At 41.0% G+C, this 15596-nt stretch overlaps 1 long non-coding RNA gene across 1 annotated transcript in view; it reads right to left on the bottom strand.

Moving 5' to 3' along the window:
• The window catches only part of LOC147341218 (uncharacterized), a 124449-nt gene extending 109129 nt beyond the window's left edge, over positions 1 to 15320 (bottom strand). Inside the window, exon 1 of the long non-coding RNA XR_015159865.1 lies at positions 14254 to 15320. This is a non-coding gene — a long non-coding RNA (uncharacterized LOC147341218). The remainder of the gene's footprint in view (positions 1 to 14253) is intronic.
• Between the last annotated feature and the right edge of the window lie 276 nt (positions 15321 to 15596).

Here is a 15596-nt window from a genome sequence, read left to right as displayed (position 1 = left end):
GTAAGATAGTTGCTTATGACACAGATACTATCAGCTAGGTCCTAAATAAATAGTACCAGCAAAAATTAATTGTGGGCATCATATGTGGGCATAATTTTTACTGGGGTGTCACTGGATCTAAAAATAGGTCTTAAATGAAAAGATGGTGAAAATTCCACCAAGCATAGGAAACTATGTGGTCAGAGAGAGTGGTGTCCTTGAAACCTGATGATATGAGAAGGGAAAAAAACATTAGCTTTCTGGTTTGGGCAGAAGCAAAAACTCCGTGTAATAATAAGTACAGTATAGATTTACAAGGTGCAAAGTCATCTACCTGGATTATCTATTCTAATCTTCACAGGAACTTTGAGAAGTTGGTATGGTCTTCAATTCACAGATATAAAATCTGAGCCTTAGAAAGATGCAGGACTTTTTCAGAGTCACATTACAAGTGGCAGAGCTAGGATCTGATCCAGGACTGTCTGATTCCAGAGCGTTAGCCATCCTTCCGTATCTCTCCTCTAGCAATGCCAGGCTGCAAGAGCCTGAAAGGCACCAGATGGAGGAAATCTTCAATGTGCTTCTTCCTCAACTAAGTCAACCTAAGTGCATGTTTAGTAAGTGCATGGTACTAGCTGAAAATCTGCCTGAAAATTCTCAATAACAAGTATCTTCCATTTTTTGCAATACAGTGTCTTGCAGATATTTCCTTTTACTGTAGAACAGCTGACCATTCTGCTTCTTTTTCTTGTCCTCTCATGGCTTCTGCCTTGGTTTGCAACTTAAGTTTTAGAAACAATAAATTACATTTTATACCATAATCACTTTTGTCCCTTGTCCTGTAGCAAAATAAAGAAACTTGAGAGATGCTTCAAAATGACAATGGCATTTTCAAAATGACAAGGGTGCATTCATTCAGGAACCTGTGGTATGCTGAATTGAATGGGACTGCTCTCCTCAGGGGAATAAGATGATAAAGGGGGTCACAAAATGCTAAAAGGGGAATCTGATTCATATCCATAACAAGCAGCAGCCAGACTTGTTGATCTACCATCGAAAATTGGAACCATGGAAGGAAGGCACAAGACAATGACTGATACAGAAATATACCATTCTAGACAACACTTCCACTCACCCTAGGTCCTAAAGGAGAGAGTTCTTCAAAAAGAGCATTTTCGTCAGAAAATTTTAAGCAATTAAATATCCGTAGCATCTTTATGCCAGAGAAGGCAATGGCACCCCACTCCAGTACTCTTCCCTGGAAAATCCCAGGGACGGGGGAACCTGGTGGGCTGCCATCTACAAGGTCACACAGAGTCAGACACAACTGAAGTGACTTAGCAGCAGCATCTTTATGCACTAGCAATTTAATGTATATTTATGAAGTCTTTAGAGAAACAGGAATAAGAGTTATACCAAAACTAAACAAGGCATCAGGACTACAAGACACACAAAATTATACTGAAGCAGTAAAACTGGCTAGGTTGTAATAGAAATCATAACAATTCAGATACAGGTAAGAGGCTAGAACTAGTTCATCCCTACATGCTTTCAGGACAAGATACTGGGTGGTTCATTTTATTTAAAAAAAAAAAAAAACAAACAAACAGTAGGAGGTATTTGCCACCATTGTATTTCCCCTCACATATGCATTTCCCTGTTGCCAAACTATACCTGTTAACTGATCTGAGGACCCAACCAGGTGTAATACTTTATATATGTATAATTTTTTCAGAGAGAAAAACATGTTACTTTGACAAACTTTTCCTTGACTCTTCTTGGTCATTAGTTACTAAGTCCCGAAAATATCTTGAAACAAAACACTGTTATCCTTATCTTTCCATGATCATTGCCACTACCCTAAGTTACTACCCATGCTCTCACACTTACTGGTGAGCACACTGATCTCCTAAGTGATATTCCTGCATCATGCTCCTTGTACACATTGCTGGCCAAATACATTCAACAGTTACTGAGAGCCTTGTACATATCAGGCACTGGCCTAGGTGCCTGGGATATATTAGTAATCAAAACAATGATCCCTGGTCCCATGGAACCAAAAATCTAGCCATAGGAGATAGACATGAGTTTGAGCAAGCTCAGGGAGTTGGTGATGGACAAGGAGGCCCGGCGTGCTGCAGTCCATGGGGTTGCAAAAAGTCAGACACAACTGAGTGACTGAACTGAAGAGCTAGACGATGAAAAATATGCATAATAAATAGTAAATCATACTGTGTGAATAAGGAAAATGCTGTGGGGAAAAAAGAAAGAAGAAGATACATAAAATCTTCCCCAAGCAGCATTTTTTTTACCATGCTCGTCTCTCCCACTGTTTATCAGCTTTCAATGCCTCCCTGTTACTCATATGTTTCAATGGAAACTTTTTAGCCTGTCAGCGGCTTCTATTAATCTGTCTCACATTCAAAATTCCAATATCACTTTATCTGATATCCCTCCCCACCCACAACTTACCAATCTAGCAAAGGTAGTGAGCTTCCAGTAAGGAGCTCACAACATCAACAACAGTAATAATACCAGATAAATGAGCTCTTACTACGTGCCAGACACTGTGCTAAATTCTTCACATGGCCTACCTCATTTCACCCTCACATCTTCACACTGTCCAATAAGGTAGGTATTATTATCATCTTCATTTTCAGATGAGGTAATTGAAGGACTGAGAGGAACTTGTTCAAGGTCACATGGTTGCATAAAGTTGCCAAGCTCTTTTTTGAATTCACGTCTGTCTGACACTAAACCTGTGTTGTTCACTGGTATGCATTAGAATGATGACCTGAAACCACTGCACCGGAGCAAGGTTTGACAAAAAAAAAAAATTTTTTTTTTCTGTAAAGGGACTCTTGAGAGTCCCTTGGACTGCAAGGAGATCCAACCAGTCCATTCTAAAGGAGATCAGTCCTGGGTGTTCATTGGAAGGACTGATCCTAAAGCTGAAACTCCAATACTTTGGCCACCTCATGCAAAGAGTGGACTAATTGGTATGCATTAGAACGATGACCTGAAACCACTGCACCAGAGCAAGGTTTGACAAAAAAAAAAAATTTTTTTCTGTAAAGGGTCAGATAGTAAATACTGTAGGCTTTGTAAGCCACACGACTGTCTGTAACAACTCCTCAGCTCTGCCACTGTAGCATCGAAACAATCATAGGCAATATGTATACAAATGGGCATGATTGTGTTCTAATAAAACTTTATTTATAACAAAAGGCACCTGGCTGGATTTAGTGAATGCGACCATAGTTTACCTACCCCTGTGCTAGACTGAATACCTCGACTAGTCTGTGAGCTCCAAAAGGTCAATGATCAGATTCTATGCCTCTTGTTAATCCCAGTGCTATCTACAGTGCTTGAAAACTAGGCCTGGAGTCTGCACAGTTTGTAAGTGATGAATCTAGGATGTTGATCTAAGCACTTTTACTAAATTTTATACTCCCCAAAATATGCTAGTCTGACTCTTAATGATTAAATAATATCATACACATAAAATTTATAGAGTGCATGGCACATAGTAAATCCATAAAAATAACAGTGATTATCATCATCAACTAAAAAAGAAGCTACCACTGCATGAATCATAAACCTAAATTAATACAAAAGCTTTTATGAAGAATGTTTTCATTTTTATTTTAATGTGAAAATACAAAGATAAATATAAAAATGAACCTAATATTTTATGGAAAAAGCAAAGGAGAAAAGGAAAGATATAAGCATCTGAATGCAGAGTTCCAAAGAATAGCAAGGAGAGAAAAGAAAGCCTTCCTCATCAATCAATGCAAAGAAATAGAGGAAAACAACAGAATAGGAAAGACTAGAGATCTCTTCAAGAAAATTAGAGATACCAAGGGAACATTTCATGCAAAGATGGGCTCGATAAAGGACAGAAATGGTATGGACCTAAAAGCAGCAGAAGATATTAGGAAGAGGTGGCAAGAATACACAAAAGAACTGTATGAAAAAGATCTTCACAACCCAGATAATCACAATGGTGTGATCACTCACCTAGAGCCAGACATCCTGGAATGTGAAGTCAAGTGGGCCTTAGAAAGCATCACTATGAACAAAGCTAGTGGAGGTGATGGAATTCCAGTGGAGCTATTTCAAATCCTGAAAGATGATGCTGTGAAAGGGCTGCACTCAGTATGCCAGCAAATTTGGAAAACTCAGCAGTGCCCACAGGACTGGAAAAGGTCAGTTTTCATTCCAATCCCAAAGAAAGGCAATGCCAAAGAATGCTCAAACTACCACACAATTACACTCATCTCACACGCTAGCAAAGTAATGCTCAAACTTCTCCAAGCCAGGCTTCAATAGTACGTGAACCGTGAAATTCCAGACGTTCAAGCTGGTTTTAGAAAAGGCAGAGGAACCAGAGATCAAATTGCCAACATCCGCTGGATCATCGAAAAAGCAAGACAGTTCCAGAAAAAGATCTATTTCTGCTTTATTGACTATGCCAAAGCCTTTGACTGTGTGGATCACAATAAACTGTGGAAAATTCTGAAAGAGATGGGAATACAAGACCACCTGACCTGCCTCTTGAGAAACCTATATGCAGGTCAGGAAGTGACAGTTAGAACTGGACATGGAACAACAGACTGGTTCCAAGTACCAAAAGGAGTACATCAAGGCTGTATATTGTCACCCTGCTTATTTAACTTCTATGCAGAGAACATCATGAGAAACGCTGGGTTGGAGGAAGCACAAGCTGGAATCAAGATTGCCAGGAGAAATATCAATAACCTCAGATATGGAGATGACATCACCCTTATGGCAGAAAGTGAAGAGGAACTCAAAAGCCTCTTGATGAAAGTGAAAGAGGAGAGTGAAAAAGTTGGCTTAAAACTCAACATTCAGAAAATGAAGATCATGGCATCTGGTCCCATCACTTCATGGGAAATAGATGGGGAAACAGTAGCTGACTTTATTTTTTTGGCTCCAAAATCACTGCAGATGGTGACTGCAGCCATGAAATTAAAAGGCGCTTACTCCTTGGAAGGAAAGTTATGAGCAACCTAGATAGCATATTCAAAAGCAGAGACATTACTTTGCCAACAAAGGTCCATCTAATCAAGTCCATGGTTTTTCCAGTGGTCATGTATGGATGTGAGAGTTGGACTGTGAAGAAAGCTGAGCACCGAAGAATTGATGCTTTTGAACTGTGGTGTTGCAGAAGACTCTTGAGAGTCCCTTGGACTGCAAGGAGATCCAACCAGTCCATTCTGAAGGAGATCAGCCCTGAGTGTTCTTTGGAAGGAATGATACTAACTAAAGCTGAAACTCCAGTACTTTGGCGACATCATGCAAAGAGTTGACTCATTGGAAAAGACTCTGATGCTTGGAGGGATTGGGGGCAGGAGGAGAAGGGGATGACAGAGAATGAGATGGCTGGATGGCATCACTGACTCGACGGACATGAGTATGAGTGAACTCCAGGAGCTGGTGATGGACAGGGAGGCCTGGTGTGCTGAGATTCATGGGGTCGCAAAGAGTCGGACACGACTGAGTGACTTAACTGAACTGAATCATCATCAACTAAAAAAGAAGCACTTAGGTACAGAATAGTGAGGGCCATTACTGCCAGTTTATAAACAAAATAATTACAAATTTTTCCAGCTTTATTGAGATATATTTAACAAAACTGAATGTATTTAAAGTATACAACATTATGATTTGATATATGTATATAATGCATGCTAAGTTGCTTGAGTCATGTCCAACTCTTTGTGACCCAAGCTCCTCTGTCCATGCAATTCTTTAGCCAAGTATACTGGAGTGGGTTCCTATGCAGTCCTCCAGGGGATCTTCCCGACCCAGGGTAAACCAGCATCTCTTATTCTCCTGCTTTGGCAGGTGGATTCTTCACCACTAGTGCCACCTGTGAAGCCCATATGTATGTGATAAGGAAAAACAAATTCGACTTCATATTAGATCTGTTTCTTTTTTTCCTTATTTTTTAATGTATTTTATTGCTTTTTAAATTTTTTTTTTTTAATTGAAGGATAACGTAAAGTAAATAGCCAATGGGAACTTGGAGTATGACTCAGGGAAATCAAACAGGGGTTCTGTAACAACCTAGAGGGGTGGGATGGGGAGGGAGATGGGAGGGAGGTTCAAGAGGGAGGGGACATATGTATACCTATGGCTGACTCAAGTTGATATTTGGCAGAAAACAACAAACTTCTGTAAAGCAGATGTTTCTTTTAGTTTACCCTTTGTTTTCTATTGTTTTTGCTATTTGAGTTAATAGCTAAAGGAAAGCCATCTATAGCATAATGACCCATCTCCAGGAACCCTGCCCCCCATGACTGAGTGTTAGTCACTCCTTCTGACCCTATTGACTGTGGCCCTCTAGACTCTTCTGTCCAAGGAATTCTCCAGGCAAGAATACTGGAGCCATTTCCTTCTCCAGGGCATCTTCCTGAATGAGGGATCAAACCAAGGCCTCCTGTATTGCAGGCACCTTCTTTACAGTCTGAAACACCAGGGAAGCCCCCTTGCGTAAAGGTTAAACTAAAATAACTTTGTTTAACTCACAGGAAACATCCTGACCCAGCCCACTTGTGAATGGCTACAGGCTATAAATTAACATATCACTTCCCCCGCCTGAAACCAAGAGATATTTGCAACAACAGCTTATGAGGCTTCTGTGATGGCTCAGCCAGTTAAGAATCTGCCAACAATGCAGCAGACATGGGTTCAATTCCTGGGTGGTTATACAACAGATTCAGTTCAGTCGCTCAGTCGTGTCCGACTCTTTACAACCCCATGGACTGCAGCATGCCAGGCCTCCCTGTCCATCACCAACTCCTAGAGTTTACTCAGACTCAACGTCCATTCAGTCGGTGATGCCATCCAACCATCTCATCCTCTGTCGTCCCCTTCTCCTCCCGCCTTCAATCTTTCCCAGCATCAGGCGCTTTTCCAGTGAGTCGGTTCTTTGCATCAGGTGGCCAAAGTATTGAAGTTTCAGCTTCAGCACCAGTCCTTCCAATAAATATTCAGGACTGATACCCTTCAGGATGGACTGGTTGGATCTCCTAGCAGTCCAAGGGATTCTCGAGTCTTCTCCAACACCACAGTTCAAAAGCATCAATTCTTCAGCACTCAGATTTCTTTATATTCCAACTCTCACATCCATACATGACTACTGGAAAAACCATAGCCTTGACTAGACGGACCTTTGCTGACAAAGTAATGTCTCTGCTTTTTAATATGCTGTCTAGGTTGGTCATAACTTTTCTTCCAAGGAGCAAGTATCTTTTAATTTCATGGCTGCAGTCACCATCTGCAGTGACTTTAGAGCCCCCCAAAAATAAAGTCTGTAACTGTTTCCCCATCTATTTGCCATGAAGTGATGGGACCAGATGCCATGATCTTAGTTTTCTGAATGTTGAGTTTTAAGCCAACTTTTTCACGCTCCTCTTTCAGTTTCATCAAGAGGTTCTTTACTTCTTTGCTTTCTGCTTTAAGTGTGGTGTCATCTACAGTAATTGATATTTCCTCCAGGCAAACTTGATTCCAGCTTGTGCTTCATCCAGCCCAAATGAAGTACATCGATACATTTCACATGATGTACTCTGCATATAAGTTAAATAAGCAGGGTAGTAATATACAGCCTTGATGTACTCCTTTTCCTATTTGGAACCAGTCTGTTGTTCCATGTCCAGCTCTAACTGTTGCTTCCTGACCTGCATACAGATTTCTCAAGAGGCAGGTCAGGCGGTCTGGTATTTCCATCTCTTGCAGAATTTTCCAGTTTGTTGTGATGCACACAGTCAAAGGCTTTGGTATAGTCAATAAAGCAGAAGTAGATGTTTCTCTGGAACTCTACTGCTTTTTCGATGATCCAGCAGATGATGGCAATTTGATATCTGGTTCCTCTGCCTTTTCTAAATCCAGGTTGAACACCTGGAAGTTAGTTCACTGTTCACATACTGCTGAAGCCTGGCTTGGAGAATTTTAAGCAATATTTTGCTAGAGTGTGAGATGAGTACACTTGTGTGGTAGTTTGAGCATTCTTTGGCATTGCCTTTCTTTGGGATTGGAATGAAAACGGACCTTTTCCAGTCCTGTGGCCACTGCTGAGTTTTCCAAATTTGCTGGCATATTGAGTGCAGCACTTTCACAGCATCATCTTTTTGGATTTGAAGTAGCTCAACTGGAATTCCATCACCTCCACTAGCTTTGTTTGTAGTGATGCTTCCTAAGGCCTACTTGACTTCACTTTCCAGGATGCCTGGCTCTAGGTGAGTGATCACACCATCATGATTATCTGAGTCATGAAGATGTTTTTTGTGTAGTTCTTCTGTGTATTTTTGCCACCTCTTCTTAATATCTTCTGCTTCTGTTAGGTCCATACCATTTCTGTCCTTTATTTTGAACCACTAAACCATTCAGGTATAACCTAAATCAAATCCCTTATGATTATACTGTGGAAGTGACAAATAGATTCAAGTGATTAGATCGGATAGATAGAGTGCCTGAAGATCTATGGACAGAGGTTCCTGACATTGTACAGGAGGCAGTGATCAATACCATCCACAAGAAAAAGAAATGCAAAAAGGCAAAATGGTTGTCTGAGGAGGCCTTACAAATAGCTGAGAAAAGTAGAGAAGCGAAAGGCAAAGGAGAAAAGGAAATATATACCCATTTGAATGCAGGGGTCCAAAGAATAGCAAGGAGAGGTAAGAAAACCTTCCTCAGGGATCAATGCAAAGAAATAGAGGAAAACAATAGAATGAGAAAGACTAGACATTTCTTCAAGAAGACAACAGATTAGGAAGAAATATTTATAGTATATCCAGAATACACAGAGCATTCTTATAACTCAAAAAAGGGAAGATAAACACCTCCATAAAAATTAGGAACATATTTTCACTGTTGTTTCACAAACATAAATAAATTGCCAACAATCACATGAAAAGATGTTCAAAACCATCAATTATCACAGAAATGCATTTTATAACCATAATTCCCAGGTGGTCAGTGGTAAAGAATCCATCTGCCAAACAGGAAACTAGGGTTCAATCCCTAGGTTGGGAAGATTTCCTGGAGAAGGAAACAGCAACTCACTCTAGTATTCTTTTTACAATTTTTTTTTAATATTTATTTATTTTTTAAGTGAGGGATAATTGCTTTACAGATTTTGTTCTCTGTCAAACCTCAACATGAATCAGCCATATATTACATATTATTCTTGCCTGGAGAATCCCATGGCCAAAAGAACCTGGCAGGTTACAGTCCATGGGGTCACAAAGAGTGGGACATGACTGAATAGACTTAGCATGCAGGGCCTTTTTACTTTACCTCTTTGGCTCCCCCTTTGTTCCATTAATACAAAAGAAACTGGCAGAAACAATCACAGTATTGTAAAGTAAGTATCTATCAATTTAAAATTAAATTAAAAAAAAAAAAAAGAAACAAGCAGCCAGGCCTCAGTAAGACGGTTCTCTAGGGGAGCAGAAGAAGCTTGGACTTAGTAGCATGTATACATTGTGAGAGAATCACCACAGTCAAATTCATTAACACATACATCACCTCATATGGTTAACTTTTTGTCATAATAAGGTTTAAGATCTACCTCTCAGCAAATTTCAAGTATATGATATAGTATAATTATAGTTACCATGTACAGTAGATCCTTGGAACTTATAGTATCTAATGAAATTCATGTATGTCCTCATGGGTGATTTCTGAACATCCAGAAAACACAAGGAAAATGGAATGGCAGCATCCATCCTTTTCGGCACTTTAACAATGGAATGGGACTAACCTCTTCCACAGACACCAAGCTTCTTATGGGTTTGGTCTAAAGCATCTGGCACTAACTCAGGGTTAAGTCAAGGTCTTGTCACCTTAGGAAGCAGAAGGACAAGACTCAGAAACCAGGCCAAGGCCTTCAAATCTTCTCTTGGCCACAAGATGAGCCATGAATGGTTACCAAAGTAAACTGGCTCCTGTACACTCCCTTGGGGCCTGGCTACTACTTGATAAGCCATGACGTGCCTGAGTGTGAATTCCAGCTTTGACTTGGGTTCCCATCTTTTAGGTTGGGCACACAAACAGCCCCAGTATCAACTCGGTCTGCCACTGTCCTATGAAAATGCTGGTCTTGGCTGCTCTGTAAAATCCCTCACCAGGGCTATCCTACCACTCATAGGCAGACATGAACAGCCAGCTTCTTTCCCGCTGCCCTCCACCGTCTGCCTTCCATCTGCTACACTCAATTGTTAATACCAACTCTGCTGGCCTCAGCTGAGTCATGGAAGAGAATCCCTCTGAACTGCAGCATCCGAGGATATTACACAAAATTTTGTTTGTTTTTTGTTTATTTTACTGGCAGAGGAAAAAAAAAAAAAAACTATCTTGCCTGTGACACTGATTCAGAATCAGAGGGATTCCTTAAATGTTACTGTCTATAAGTATCTACCCATGAGCCAACTCACTTTTTCCCTTTATTCTGTAGGATAAAGTATATGTTAAGATACTATCATATATATATATATATATATATATATATAAATTTCCAAAAGTGTGCATATAGTGTGAAAAAATAACTGACCCCCAAATTGGTACCAGAAAGAAGCATATTGCATAACCTGTACCTTTCCCAAAGAGAGAATGTCCCCTCCACATCCACAATAAAGTCCAGTTCCAAAGACCACGAGGGAAATTCCTATAGTCAAAGTTAGGTTTTCTAACTTGCAACAGGGAAGCCTACACACCAAGAGCAATCACTGGCTGCCACAGGAAGGAGGAGTCATGTTTGTTACAGCTACCATAACAAGTACCGCAGACAGGACAGCTTCACAGAAATATATTTCTCAAAGTTCTGGAGGCTTGAAGTCTGAGATCAAGGTGTCAGCAGGTTTGGTTTCTTCCAGCACCTCTCTACCTATCTTACTCATGGCTGTGCTCTCATGTCTGCTGTCTGAGTCTTAATCTCCTCTTTCCTAAAGATACTGGTCAGACCAGATTTAGGGCCCACTCTAAAGATCTCATTTCATGGAGTGGCAACCCACTCCAGTATTCTTGCCTGGGAAAACTTAGCTCAGATCTCAGTTGAAATGAGATCTTTAGAGTAGGCCCTAATCTAATTCGACTAGTATCAATCACCTCTTCAAATACAGGACCTCCAATTATGGTTACATTCTGAGGTGTGGGAGGTTATGATTGCAAATTTGGGGGGTGGAGGGACAATTCAGTATTTAGCAGATGGAAACGTTTGGGCTTGTGCTGAATAATTTTAGGGAGAATTTAAATAAATGGGGGTCTGTTCTGGATTGAGTGCTATCAGGTAATAAGGACAATTCTGTAATTTAGGATCATATGCTTTATCCAGGAAGTAGAAGGAATGATTTGGGGCTAGATTTGCCGTTGGTAAAGCCGTTATATTACCCAGAATGAGAAGAGTTTAATTATTTTTTGTGGTTATGTAGTGTTCTGGATTTTTGTCTGTGTTTGGTCCTGATAACTGAGTGGTCTTGTTTTTTCCTCTTATTTCATCAAGGTCACAGAGTGATCTCTTTTCAAATATTGTTGATATTGTATGGAATTGTTTATTTCAGCAGGGAACACCATGGCCTAGCTATTTAGCAGTAAACACCACGGCCTAAATTTAGTTACTAGGCCTGCTACCAGCTGTCAGCTGTCAGGGCTGTTCATTTCTTTCTCACTCACTTCAGATGTGGCAATGAAGAAGAATGAGCAATAAAGAACACTGCAGAATGTATGGATAACCAGGGGCCACTGAGAGTAACAGAAAGAAGGAATTCCTCCGAGAAAGCAGAAGTAAGGGCTTATCACAGAAGTTTCTTCACTACCATGGCAGGGAAATGATACAGTATTTGCCCAGTAGAATCCCGTTACTGCTCTAGATCAGGGATTCTGGCATGTTTCCCAATTTTCCCTGTCTGAACGGGATTTCTTATTGGGCTGCCCTATCCCACCATTCTCTATTGGGTACCATGAGGTAGAGGTGCTGATAATTCAGCTTGTCTTTTTAAGTCATAGGTAGGCCATAGAGGCTTCCCAGGTGGGACAGTGGTAAAAAATCTGCCTGCCAATGCAGGAGACACAGGAGACTTGGGTTCGATTCCTGGGTTGGGAAGATCCCCTGGAGAAGGGAATAACAACCCACTCCAGTATTCTTGCCTGGGAAATCAGAGAGGAGCCTGGCAGGCTACAGTCCATGGGGTCACTGAGTTGGACGCAGTTGAACATGCACACACACACACACAAAACATAAGTAACTATGTCAGGATCTGATTAAGCAAGATTTAGTGACTGTGAGATTTCAGGCTGTCTCACTTAAAGAGGTCTCAGTGTGTGCTGTGTGTGAGAAGGATCCAAAGGAATATTTCAACCAGGATGGCAAACGTCACAGAAACTGTTAACAATTCACACAATGATAGATTATATTTCCTAATCTCATTGTATCAACTGTGGTTATACAAATGAGATCTAGCCAACAAACTGTGAGAGGAAATAAGGGTGCTATATTAATTCCTGCTGCATTAGAATCTCTCAAGTGTATTCATGCTCCATCCCCGTTTCAGCTGATTTGAATGAAAATTACCATGGAGACGAAGGTGGCCAAGTATAATGACAGCAAAGTCTTTGCCAGCCTGGAACGATTGTAGAAGAATCAACTTCCCCAACCAGAAACATTCTTTTACATTTTTAAACGAGCAAGAAACGAATCTATATTTTAATCAGGCCATTATACATTTGGCTATATATTCATTCAGCAGCAGGAGATAGCCTAACCTCAGCCCTATTTAGCATAATTATTAATGAAATGATTACTTATTGGTTGCTATACTAGAAAAAATATAAACCCTTAGAAGTGCATTTTTTTTTTTAGAAACATGCATTTTTTTTTTGCTGGCATATTTAACAATACCTAGGTCACATCCCTCTGGCACTAAAAAAGTCAACATTATCGAACTACAAAATGTCTTCGCCCTCGGCTGTCCTAGGCAGCATGCAAGTCCCTGCACAGGGGAATACCCAACCGCATCACTACTAACAATCCCCCCAAGCCCTCTTGACAAAATCGTCCTGGAGTTTGTGGAAAGCAAAACATTCATTTTACCTAATTCACTCATATACTTCTTATACGAAAATAAGGATAACTACATGATGCATGTTTTCCAATTTGTTACAGATCTTAAGAAGTTTAGATCTGTGTTTCATGAGAGCTATCCTCAGACACAGTTTTTTTAACATACTCCATTCCTTCTACCACTTGGTTTACATGTTTTAGCCAAAGATCAGATCTCTCCTCTTAGAAAACGTATACTTCTCTGTATAGTGCCTTGCATCTTTCTCAGAAGCAGACATTGGATATGCATATACTTGCATATTTCCCTTTCTCCTTCAATTCTTCTCAACATTCTCCATGATCTCTAAAGTTTCCCCCCAATAATTTCAAACCTGCCTGTTGCATATTATTTTTACTTATTTGAAACCATCCATAGTTACCAGAAGAAGGCTTTGAGTTTAGCAATCAGGTTAACAACCCAGAAGTAGTAGAGTTTGGGAAGAACATATGCAATTACTTTTATCTAATTTGTTTCACTTTTTCTATTTTATTCAGTGCTCCCATTTCATTTAGTCTACATTTTCCAATTTATCCATCTCTTTGTTGTTCTTTCTCAACTCTTTATCAAGCATGAAAGCTTTTGTATACATATATATATAAACAGTATATATTTTAGAAAATTAAAAATGAAAATGAAATGGTACAAAAAGCAAAGAGTATCCAGTTACTTCTCATTGACCATGGAAGTAAAAGGCAGAATAAGACTTTAACTCAGTCATGGAATTCCATCAAGATTCTCTAGCCCAACTTATTTTTTCTTCCACCAGCCTGGATTCTTGGCATGGACACAGGGGAACTACACTAATTTTCACAGTGCGGTAAGAAACATCCCCAGGTAAAGCAAGTCACGCTGGGTACTTGCTTTCTGGTTAGAATGCTCTTTAAAGCTGAGGGAAACACTGGAGCAGTGACTCGGGGCATCTGTAGCTGCCCCTTCCTTCTCCAAAAGGAAGGCCTGAAGCTACCTTCCAACTTCCAAATGGAGATTTAAAAATGCCACCAGCAACATAGCTGAGCCTTCACCTGGACAATTTGTCCCCATCCCTGGATGAAAGTGCCTCTGTGGGAGCTGTGGGATCCACCACTGAAGGCCAAGGGCCCTGGGAGGAGTCTTGCCAACCCATTCGTAGGCTAACGGGTATACAGACCTGGTCTTGGTTGTGGACCCTTTGGGCCCTTCTGGTCGTGGTCCCGGAGCTGCTGGAGAGCATGGTCTCAGGCACTTGCGCACAGATGAGGAAGCCTTTGTGGAAGTCAAGGTTCCCAGAGGAAAAGCTCCAGCACCTCATTGGAGAAAAAACAAAAAAACAAAAAAACTATCCGAGTTGGGATGCGGGGAAGAGGGTAAGAGGAGCAGCTTGACCTGACTCGCACCACCCCTCTATCAAGGCAGCACAGCTCAATGCCCAGAAATGCTTTCAGCTGTGATGAAGGGGAATGTGGGGGCCTGTGAGTTAGTGCCTGGCTTCCCAGCTGCACAGGATGCTGCCATAGGCCCTTTTCCCTCTGGCCCTATCCATTGGATGAGTCCGGAGCTGCAAGGCTGGGGTTGCAAAGAAGCTACAAGACAGGCAGATAGGACTCTCTCAGAAGGCACTAAAGGGAAGTGGATCCTACTAAGTACATCACCAATCCCATCAAGAAGCCCACCCACAAACCGCTGGGAACCTCTTGTCCTGTTCTGTGTACTTAGTCACTCAGTCGTGTCTGACTCTTTGCAACACTATGGACTATAGCTCTCTAGGCTCCTCTGTCCATGGGCTTATTCAGGCCAGAATACTGGAGTGGGTTGCCATGCCCTCCTCCAAGGGATCTTCCCAACCCAGGGATCAAACCCAGGTCTCCCACATTGCAGGTGGATTCTTTACCCTCTGAGCCACCAGGAAAGTCTGACCTCAACTATATGTGGAGCCTAAAAAAGCCAAACCCACAGAAACAGTAAATTAGTGGTTGCCCTGGGCTAGGAGTGGGGGAAATGGGAAAACGTTGATCAAAGAATACAGACTTCCACTACAAATGGATAAATACTGGGGATCTAATGTACAGCATGCTGGCTATAATTAACAATATGAATTCTATAACTGAAAGTCAGTATGAGAGTGGCAAATAGATGGGAAAACAGAGGAAACAGTGGCTGATTTTATTTTTGGGGGCTCCAAAATCACTGCAGATGGTGACTGTAGCCATGAAATTAAAAGACACTCACTCCTTGGAAGGAAAGTTATGACCAACCTAGACAGCATATTAAAAAGCAGAGACATTACATTGCCAACAAAGGTTCATCTAGTCAAAGCTATGGTTTTTCCAGTAGTCATGTATGGATGTGGACTATATATAGTCCCCAGAGTTGGACTATAAAGAAAGCTGAGTGCCGAAGAACTGATGCTTTTGAACTGTGGTGTTGGAGAAGACTCTTGAGAATCCCTTGAACTGCAAGGAGATCCAACCAGTCCATCCTAAAGGAGATCAGTCCTGAGTGTTCATTGGAAGG

The sequence above is a fragment of the Bos grunniens genome, chromosome X (genome assembly GCF_055505025.1).
Source record: "Bos grunniens cultivar Pamir isolate PY7600 chromosome X, Bosgru_T2T1.0, whole genome shotgun sequence".
Lineage (NCBI taxonomy): Eukaryota > Metazoa > Chordata > Mammalia > Artiodactyla > Bovidae > Bos > Bos grunniens.
The sequence above is the reverse complement of the archived record's forward strand: the minus strand, read 5'-3'. Positions and strand labels throughout refer to the sequence as shown.